The 10,270-nt window shown below is 45.3% G+C and overlaps 1 pseudogene; it reads left to right on the top strand.

The window, feature by feature from the left end:
* The first annotated feature begins 8,722 nt into the window (after positions 1–8,722).
* On the top strand, positions 8,723–9,995 carry LOC148162903 (histo-blood group ABO system transferase pseudogene; annotated as a pseudogene).
* The last annotated feature ends 275 nt before the right edge of the window (positions 9,996–10,270 follow it).

Here is a 10,270-nt window from a genome sequence, read left to right as displayed (position 1 = left end):
CTCATTTTAGACCCAAAGACACCCCCACATTGAAAGTGAGGGGGGTGGGAAACCATTTACCATGCTAATGGACACCAAAAGAAAGCTGGGGTGGCAATCCTTATATCAGACAAACTAGATTTTAAAACAAAGACTGAAATGAGGAAGGACACAATATCCTACTTAAAGGGTCTATCCAACAAGAAGATCTAACAATTGTAAATATCTGTGCCCCGAACATGGGAGCAGGAAATTATATAAGGCAATTAATAACAAAAGCAAAGAAACACATTGACAAAAATACAATAATAGTGGGGGACTTTAACACCCCCCTTACTGAAATGGACAGTTCATCTAAACAAAAGATCAACAAGGAAATAAAGACTTTAAATGACACACTGGACCAAATGGACTTCACCGACATATTCAGAACATTCCATCCCAAAGCAACGGAATACACATTCTTCTCTAGTGCCCATGGAACATTCTCCAGAATTGATCACATCCTAGGTCACAAATCAGGTCTCAACCGGTACCAAAAGATTGGGATCATTCCGTGCATATTTTCAGACCATAATGCTTTGAAACTAGAACTCAATCACAAGAGGAAAGTCGTAAAGAACTCAAATACATGGAGGCTAAAGAGCATCCTACTAAAGAATGAATGGGTCAACCAGGAAATTAAAGAAGAATTAAAAAAATTCATGGAAACCAATGAAAATGAAAACACAACTGTCCAAAATCTTTGGGATACAGCAAAGGTAGTCCTGAGAGGAAAGTATATAGCAATACAAGCCTTTCTCAAGAAACAAGAAAGGTCTCAAATACACAACCTAACCCTACACCTAAAGGAGCTGGAGAAAGAACAGCAAAGAAAGCCTAAACCCAGCAGGAGAAGAGAAATCATAAAGATCAGAGCAGAAATCAATGAACTAGAAACCAAAAGAACAGTAGAACAGATTAACAAAACTAGGAGCTGGTTCTTTGAAAGAATTAACAAGATTGATAAACCCCTGGCCAGACTGATCAAAAAGAAAAAGAGAAATGACCCAAATCAACAAAATCATGAATGAGAGAGGAGAGATCACAACCAACACCAAAGAAATACAAACAATTATAAGAACATATTATGAGCAACTCTATGCCAGCAGATTAGATAACCTGGAAGAAATGGGTGCATTCCTAGAGATGTATCAACTACCAAAACTGAACCAGGAAGAAATAGAAAACCTGAACAGACCTATAACCACTAAGGAAATTGAAGCAGTCATAAAAAATCTCCCAAGAAACAAAAGCCCAGGGCCAGATGGCTTCCCAGGGGAATTCTATCAGACATTTGAAGAAGAATTAATATATATTCTTCTGAAACTGTTCCAAAAAATAGAAATGGAAGGAAAACTTCCAAATTCATTTTATGAGGCCACCATTACCTTGATCCCAAAACCAGTCAAAGACCCCATCAAAAAGGAGAATTACAGACCAATATCCTTGATGAACATGGATGCAAAAATTCTCACCAAAATACTAGCCAATAGGATCCAACAGTACATTAAAAAGATTATTCACCATGACCAAGTGGGATTTATCCCTGGGCTGCAGGGCTGGTTCAACATCCGCAAATCAATCAACGTGATACAATACATTAACAAAAGAAAGAACAAGAATCATATGATCCTCTCAATAGTTGCAGAAAAAGCATTTGACAAAGTACAGCATCCTTTCTTGATCAAAACTCTTCAGAGTATAGGGATAGAGGGTACATACCTCAATATCATAAAAGCCATCTACGAAAAACCTACAGCGAATATCATTCTCAATGGGGAAAAGCTGAGAGCTTTTCCCATAAGGTCAGGAACGCGGCAGGGATGTCCACTCTCACCACTGCTATTCAACATAGTATTAGAAGTCCTAGCCACAGCAATCAGACAACAAAAAGAAATCAAAGGCATCCAAATTGGCAAAGAGGAAGTCAAACTCTCACTCTTTGCAGATGATATGATACTTTATGTGGAAAACCCAAAAGACTCCACCCCAAAACTGCTAGAACTCATACAGGAATTCAGTCAAGTAGGAGGCTATAAAATCAATGCACAGAAATCAGTGGCATTCCTATACACCAACAACAGGAGAGAAGAGAGACAAATCAAGGAGTCGATCCCATTTACAATTGCACCCAAAACCATTAGACACCTAGGAATAAATTTAACCAAAGAGGCAAAGGATCTGTATTCAGAAAACTATGAAATACTCATGAAAGAAATTGAAGAAGACACAAAGAAATGGAAAAATGTTCCATGCTCATGGATTGGGAGAACCAAAATTGTGAAGATGTCAATGCTACCTAGAGCAATCTACACATTCAATGCAATCCCCATCAAACTACCATCCACTTTTTTCAAAGAAATGGAACAAATAATCCTAAAATTTGTATGGAACCAGAAGAGACCCCGAATAGCCAGAGGAATATTGAAAAAGAAAAGCAAAGCTGGCGGCATCACAATTCCGGACGTCCAGCTCTATTACAAACCTGTCATCATCAAGACAGTATGGTACTGGCACAAAAACAGACACATAGATCAATGGAACAGAATCGAGAGCCCAGAAATGGACCCTCAACTCTATGGTCAACTTATCTTTGACAAAGCAGGAAAGAATGTTCAATGGCAAAAAGACAGTCTCTTCAACAAATGGTGTTGGGAAAATTGAACAGCCACATGCAGAAGAATGAAACTGGACCATTTCCTTATACCACACGCAAAAATAGACTCCAAATGGTTGAAAGACCTAAACGTGAGACAGGAGTCCATCCAAATCCTAAAGGAGAACACAGGTAGCAACCTCTTCGACCTCAGCCGCAGCAACTTCTTCCTAGAAACATCACCAAAGGCACGGGAAGCCAGGGCAAAAATGAACTATTGGGATTTCATCAAGATAAAAAGCTTTTGCACAGCAAAAGAAACAGTCCACAAAACCAAAAGACAACCGACAGAATGGGAGAAAATATTTGCAAATGACATATCAGATAAAGGGCTAGTATCCAAAATCTATAAATAACTTATCAAACTCAACACCCAAAGAACAAATAATCCAATCAAGAAATGGGCAGAAGACATGAACAGACATTTTTCCAAAGAAGACATCCAAATGGCCAACAGGCACATGAAAATTGCTCAACATCGCTTGGCATCATGGAAATCCAAATCAAAACCTCAGTGAGATACCACCTCACACCCGTCAGAATGGCTAAAATGAACAAGTCAGGGAACGCCAGATTTTGGCGGGGATGTGGAGAAAGGGGTACCCTCCTACACTGTTGGTGGGAATGCAAGCTGGTGCAACCCCTCTGGAAAACAGTATGGAGGTTCCTCAAACAGTTGAAATTAGAGCTACCATTCGAACCAGCAATTGCACTACTGGGTATTTACCCCAAAGATACAAATGTAGGGATCCGAAGGGGTACGTGCACCCCAATGTTTTTAGCAGCAATGTCCACAATAGCCAAACTGTGGAAAGAGCCAAGATGTCCATCGACAGACGAATGGATAAAGAAGAAGTGGTATATATACACAATGGAATATTATGCAGCCATCAAAAGGAATGAGATCTTGCCATTTGCAACGACGTGGTTGGAACTGGAGGATGTTATGCTTATTGAAATAAGTCAATCAGAGAAAGACATGTATCATATGACCTCACTCGTATGAGGAATTCTTAATCTCAGGAACAAACTCAGTGTTACTGGAGTGGTTGGGGGTGGGAGGGATGGGGTGGCTGGTTGATAGACATTGGGGAGGGTATGTGCTACGGTGAGCGCTGTGAATTGTGTAAGACTGTTGAATCACCGATCTGTACTTCTGAAACAAATAACGCAACATATTTTAAGAAAAAAGAAAAAGAAGAAGATAGCAGGAGAGGAAGAATGAAGGGGAGGAATTCAGAGGGGGAGACGAACCAGGAGAGATGATGGACTCTGAAAAACAAACTGAGGTTTCTAGGGGGGAGGAGGGTAGGGGATGTGTTAGCCCGGTGATGGGTATTGGAGAGGGCACGTTCTGCATGGAGCACTGGGTGTTATGAACATACAATGAATCATGGAACACTACACCAAAACAAATGATCTAATATATGGTGATTAACATAACAATAAAAATTTTTAAAAAAAGAAAGAAAAGTGTACTCTTAATCCCCTTCATCTGTTTCACATCCCTCCATCCACCTCCCCTCTGGTCACCGTCATTTGTTTATTGTTGAGTCTGCACTTTGGTTTGTCTCTTTTCTCCTTTATTTATTTATGTTTGTTTTTAAAATTCCACATAAGAGTGACATCATATGGTATTTGTCTTTCTCTGACGGACTGATTTCACTTAGGATAACACCCTCTAGTTCCATCCATGTGGCTGTAAATGGCAAGATTTCATTCTTTTTTTATGGATGCGTAGTATTCCACTGTGTGTGTGTGTGTGTGTGTGTGTGTGTACACATCTATCATCTCATTTATCAGTTTATCAACAGTTTATCATTTATCAGTTTATCAACAGTATTCCACTGTGTGTGTGTGTGTGTGTATACACACATCTATCATCTCATTTATAAGTTTATCAACAGTATTCCACTGTGTGTGTGTGTGTGTGTGTGTATACACATCTATCATCTCATTTATCAGTTTATCAACAGTATTCCACTGTGTGTGTGTGTATATATATACACACATCTATCATCTCATTTATCAGTTTATCAACAGTTTATCATCAGACACTTGGTTGCTTCCATATTGTGATATTGTAAGTAATGTTGCAAGAAGCACAGGGGTGCATGTATCCTTTTGAGTTATCATTTTCATATTGTTTGGGTGAACACCCAGTAGTGTGATTGCCGGATTGTAGAGTAGTTCTAGATTTAATTTTTTGAGGAACCTCCATCCTGTTTTCCACGGTGGCTGCAACAGTTTGCATTCGCACCCACAGTGCACGAGGGTTCCCCTTTCTCCACATCCTTCCAACACCTGTTGTTTCTTGTGCTGCTGCTGTTAGCCATTCTGACATTGGGAGGTAATATCTCATTGTAGTTTTGATTTGCATTTTCCTGACGATGGGTGATGATGAGCATCTTTTCATGTGACTGTTGGCCATCTGTAGTTCTTCTGTGGAGAAATGTCTGTTCATGTCTTCTGCCTGTTGTTTAACTGGATTATTTGTTTTTTGGATGTTGAGTTGTATCAGTTCTATACATTTTGAGCACTGTCCCTTTATTGCATATGATATTTGCAAATATCTTCTCCCATTCAGTAGGTTGTCTTTTTATTATTATTTTCATTGTTCTTGTGCTGTGTGGAAACTTTTTATTTGGATGCAGTCCCAGTAGCTTATTTTTGCTCTTGTTTCCTTTGCCTCAGGAGATACGTCTAGGAAAATGTTGGTGTGGTCTATGTCAGAGAAGTTAGTGTTTGCGCCCTCTTGTAGGATTTTTATGGTTTCAGGACTCACATTTAGGTCTTGAAACTATTTTGAGTTTGTGTGTATGGTGTAAGAATGCGGTCTAATTTCATTCTTCTGTGCATAGGTGTCCAGTTTTCCCAACACCATTTGTTGTAGAGACTGTCCTTTGTCTTTTCGATATTCTTGCCTGCCTTTTGGGTTTATGTCTGAGCTTCTGTCCTGTTCCCTTGGTCACTGTGTCTATTTTTGTGCCAGTACCATACTGTTAGGATGACTACAGCTTGTAGTATAATTTGAAATCTGGAATGGTGACTCTTCCAGCTTTGTTTTTTTCTCAACATTGCATTATCTGTTCATTATCTTTTGTGGTTTCATATAAAATGTTAGGATTGTTGGAGTTTTTTTCTTTTTAAAGTTTAAATTCAGTGAGCCAACTTGCAGTACATCATTAGTTTCAGTTGTGGTGTTCAATAAGTTAACAGTTGTGTATAACACCCATTGCTCGTTGCATCACGTGCCATCCTTCATGCCTGTCACCCAGTTATTGCATCCCCCCCACCTCCCCTCCAGCAACCCTCCTTCTGTTGCTAGAGTTAAGAGTCCCTCATGGTTTTTCTTCCTCTCTGATGATTTCCCATTGAGCTATTTCTCCCTTCCTGTATGGTCCTCTGTGCTGTTTCTTTTATTTCCCATATGAGTGAAACCATATGACAGTTGTCTTTCTCTGATAGACTTACTTCACTCAGCATAGTACCGTCCAGTTGCATCCAGGTCGATGGGATGGTAAGTATTCATCCTTTCTGATGGCTGGATGATATTCCATTGTATGTATGTAACACATCTCCTTATGCATTCATCTGTCCATGGACATCTGGGCTCTTTCCACAGTTTGGCTATAGTGGATGTTGCTGCTGTGAACATTGCAGGGCATGTGCCCCTTCTTTTCACTATAGATATGTATCTTTTGGGGAAATACCCAGTAGTGCAATTGGTGGTTCGTAGGGTAGCTCGATTTTTAATTTCTTGAGGAATGTCAATGTTGTTTTCTGGAGTTGCTGTACTAGTTTGCATTCCCACCAACAGTGTAAGAGTGTTCCCCTTCCTCCACACCCCACCAACATTTGTTGTTTCTTGGTTTGTTAATTTTAGCTATTCTACCTGGCGTGTTGGGGTACCGTATTGTGGTTTAGATTTGTATTTCCCTGAAGCTAAGTGATATGGAGCACTATACAAGTGTTAGTCAGCTGTATGTCATCCTTGGAGAAATGTCTGTCCATGTTTTCACCCATGTGTATATCTGAGGTTGGGTTAAGGTCCGGAAGCTTGGAAGATGCGATCGGCCAGAAGGGTGATCTTCACAGGTGAGCCTGGGTGAGGGGCGAGGGGCGAGGGGTTCAGGCTAGGGTGAGGGGATTTGGGCTAAGGGTTGGGGTTCAGGCTAGGGCTTAGGGCTTAGGGGTTAGGGGTTAGGGTTAGGGTTTGGGGTGGGGCTAGGGCTTAGGGCTTAGAGGTTAGGGTTTGGGTTCGGGTTGAGGGTTCGGGTTCGGGGTTTGAGTTAGGATTTTGGATTTAGGGGTTCGAGTTCAGGTTCGCTTTCGGGGTTCAGGTTTGGGTTCAGCATTTGGGGTTTGAGTTAAGGGTTCAGGTTTAGGGTTTAGGGATTTGAGTTCAAGTTTGGGTTCGGGGTTATGGACCTGGGGGAGGGGTTCGGGTTAGGCTTTGGGTTCAGGTTGGGATTGGGGTTGCGGTTTAGGGTTTAGGGTATGGGTTAGGGTACGGGTTTGGGTATGGGTTAGGGTACGTGTTAGGGTTAGGGTATGGGTTAGGGTTAGGGTACAGGTTTGGGTACAGGTATGGGTATGGGTTAGGGTACAGGTTAGGGTTCGGGTTAGGATTAGGGTTCAGGTTAGGGTTCAGTTTAGGGTTAGGGTACGGGTTAGGGTTATGGTATGGGTTAGGGTTAGGGTTAGGGTATGGGTTAGGGGTTAGGGTTAGGGTACGGGTTAGGGTTAGGGTACGGGTTAAGGTACAGGTTAGGGTTAGTGTATGTGTTAGGGTATGACTCATGTTAGGTGTAGGGATTAGGGTCTCCCTGTCCTCTGCTGCACAGAACCCGTTCTCCTCTGGTAATAGAGTGATATTTTCATAACATAAACTTTGGGCCTCTCTGTGGTCTGCTCCCCTCCTGCCCGACCTCTCCAGCCTCACCTCTTCCACCATGGCCCCCCTTTTGTGGGCCACCCAAATATGTGGTCGTCCCACATGTGCCCTGGGCCTGACTACAAGCCTTTGCTTTTGCTCTGCCCTCTGCCAGGATCACTCTTCTATCCCCCTGCTTCATATCTGGCTTGTTGCCCCATTGTCTGGGTCTGGACTTGCCCTCTGGTGACCTGACTCATGTCTGCTGGTTGAGTGTGCTTATCCCCTATTTAAATGTAGTGCCTGCCTTCCCTGTGTGAGTGATTTACTAACCTGCCGGGTATGGGGCAGGCACAGGAAAGTAGCCTTAGTGCCTACGCAAAATATCAGTCTCAGCGGGGCTCACCACACTTGCCTATAATGGGGGAGCTGCTGTCCTCACAGGGGGGAGCAGGTAGTACCCTTAAAGGGGGACCAGCCATGGGACGTGTTTGGATAAGACTTTGAACCCTTTGGGGCTGGGGAGATGTAGACCTGGACCTGGAAGCTTACACCCTTGGATTCAAGCTTGGGGCCTAAGCAAGCCCCTCTTCCTCCTGGTGTCATCTTTTGCCTTCCCTGTCCACGGGCTGGACCTGATTCCTGATGTGGCAGAGTTTGAGGATGACCCCTCCTAGGAATACCAGTGGCTTACTGAGCACCTTGTCAGCAGGATGCCCAGCAGCCTTCCAGGGAGGACACTACAGGAAGTGGAGACAGTTCTGTGGGGGCTAGCAGCAGCACACTCAAAGCAAAGTGAGACGGATGGCCGGCCCTGCTGATTCTAGCCACTCTGTAAGACATAGAAATGAAGGCTGTGCCCAAAGGTACTTCCTTCCTGGAAGGTGGGGATGTAATCTGCAGGGGAGCTGCCAGTAGAGGGCACCTGCAGGGTTTGCCCAGGAGCTCAGCACAGCGGGAGTGTTCCTGGCTCCAGCATGCTGGCTGTGGGGCTGCATGGGTTTCTAGCCTCCGAAGCCTCAGGCTCCCCTTTGTAAGATGGAGTGCTGATGGCCTCCATCTCTGGGAACAGATATTAGGGAGGTCCTGCTGGCTGATTCCCTCAGGAAGATCTGGAGGTGGCTGTTGCTTAAAGCAGCCCAGGGCCCGCCCCCTTGAAGAAGGTGCACATGTCCATGGCCCCCAACTCTGGGGTCCTGCTGCCAACCTCTGGCAGTGACCCTCTTCCTGCCCTGTCCACTGCCCCTGTGGATGCATGGTCTTCCCTGGAGCTGTTCCTGCAGACAGCAGAGAAGCACTACATGTTGGGGCATGGGGTCACCTACTAGGTTTTCACCAATCAGCCAGCTGCCAGGCCCCGTGTGCCCCTCCATGTGGGCCAGAGGGTGGTGGTCCTCATGGTGGACACAGGGTCACTTACTACGTCTTCAACGACCCGCTGGTTGCTGTGCCCCGTGTGCCACTCTGGGAGGGCTGGAGGGTGGTGATCCTCGAGGTACGCGGCGTCCTGCACTGGCAGGATATGTCCATGCGGCACAGAGTGATGTTAAGCCACTTCCGCGAGCAGCGCTTCCTCTGTGACGTGGAAGACCTGGTGTGCGTGGACGTGGATGCGGGAATGAAGTTTTGGGACCATGTGGGCATGGAGATCCTGTCCCCCCTCTTTGGCACCCACACCCTGGTTTGTACTGGGCAGCCCATGAGGACTTTAGCTGTGAGCCCTGGCCACAGTCCCAGACCTACATCCCCAGGGACCAGGGCAACTTTTATTACATGGGGGCCTTTCTGGGGGATTTGTGGTTCCCCGACTGACCTCGGCCTGTTACCAGGCGATGGTGGTCAGCTGGGCCAATGGGATTGAGGCTGTGTGGCCCGATGAGAGCCACCTGAACAGGTACCTGTTGGACCATGGGCCCACGAAGGTGCTGTCCCCGGAGGACCTGTGGGACCCACAACTGCTGCCTGACCCCCATCATTCCCCGGGTCATGAAGAAGCTGAGATCCATGGCTGTGCCCAAGAATCACCAGGACACCCAGAACTCATGAGGCGCTGTCCCCAGAGGAGCTGTGGGACTCGCGGCTATTGGGCTGTCCCCTGAAGGACCTGTGGGACCCGCAGCTGCTGGGCTGGCCCCTGTCATGAAGAAGCTGAGATTCAGGCCAATGCCAAGAATCACCAGGACACACAGAACTCATGAGGAGCTGCCCCCAGAGGCCATACAGGACCCGCGGAAGCTGGGCTGTCCTCTGGAGGATCTGCAGGACCTGAGGCTGCTGGGCTGGCCGCCCATCATTCCCTGGGTCATGAAGAAGCTGAGATTTGTCGCTGTGCCCAAGAGTCACCAGGACATCTGGAACTCACGCAGGGCTGCCTCCATCTCCATCAGGGGGTGCTTCCTTGAGCAGAGCCGTCAGACCAGATTCCTACTTCTGTCCCCTTGAGGGAAACTGTGGAGCCCAGCACTGCTTGCATGGGCATGCCAACGCCCCAGCTACCCCTGTGTACAGGAGGCCTGTCTGGGGGCACAAGTTCCTCTCTTTGTGGTCAGTCACTACATTTTGATCATTTCAGGGTCATTTGCACCTGTGAACGGCTCCAGTTTTATGTTGGATGTTTTTCTATGTCAATGCTGAGCAACCATTTTTAAAAAGAACAATTGAGGGAAAAGGTTTTCTCCGTGGTTCTAAACAGACATCACCTGTTGGAGCTGGGAGCA

The sequence above is a fragment of the Eumetopias jubatus genome, unplaced genomic scaffold, assembly GCF_037043125.1.
Source record: "Eumetopias jubatus isolate StellerSeaLion01/CBP00866 unplaced genomic scaffold, mEumJub1_p1.0 scaffold_12, whole genome shotgun sequence".
NCBI lineage: Eukaryota > Metazoa > Chordata > Mammalia > Carnivora > Otariidae > Eumetopias > Eumetopias jubatus.
Note: the sequence above shows the minus strand (reverse complement) of the source record. Positions and strands in the feature narration are given on the sequence as shown.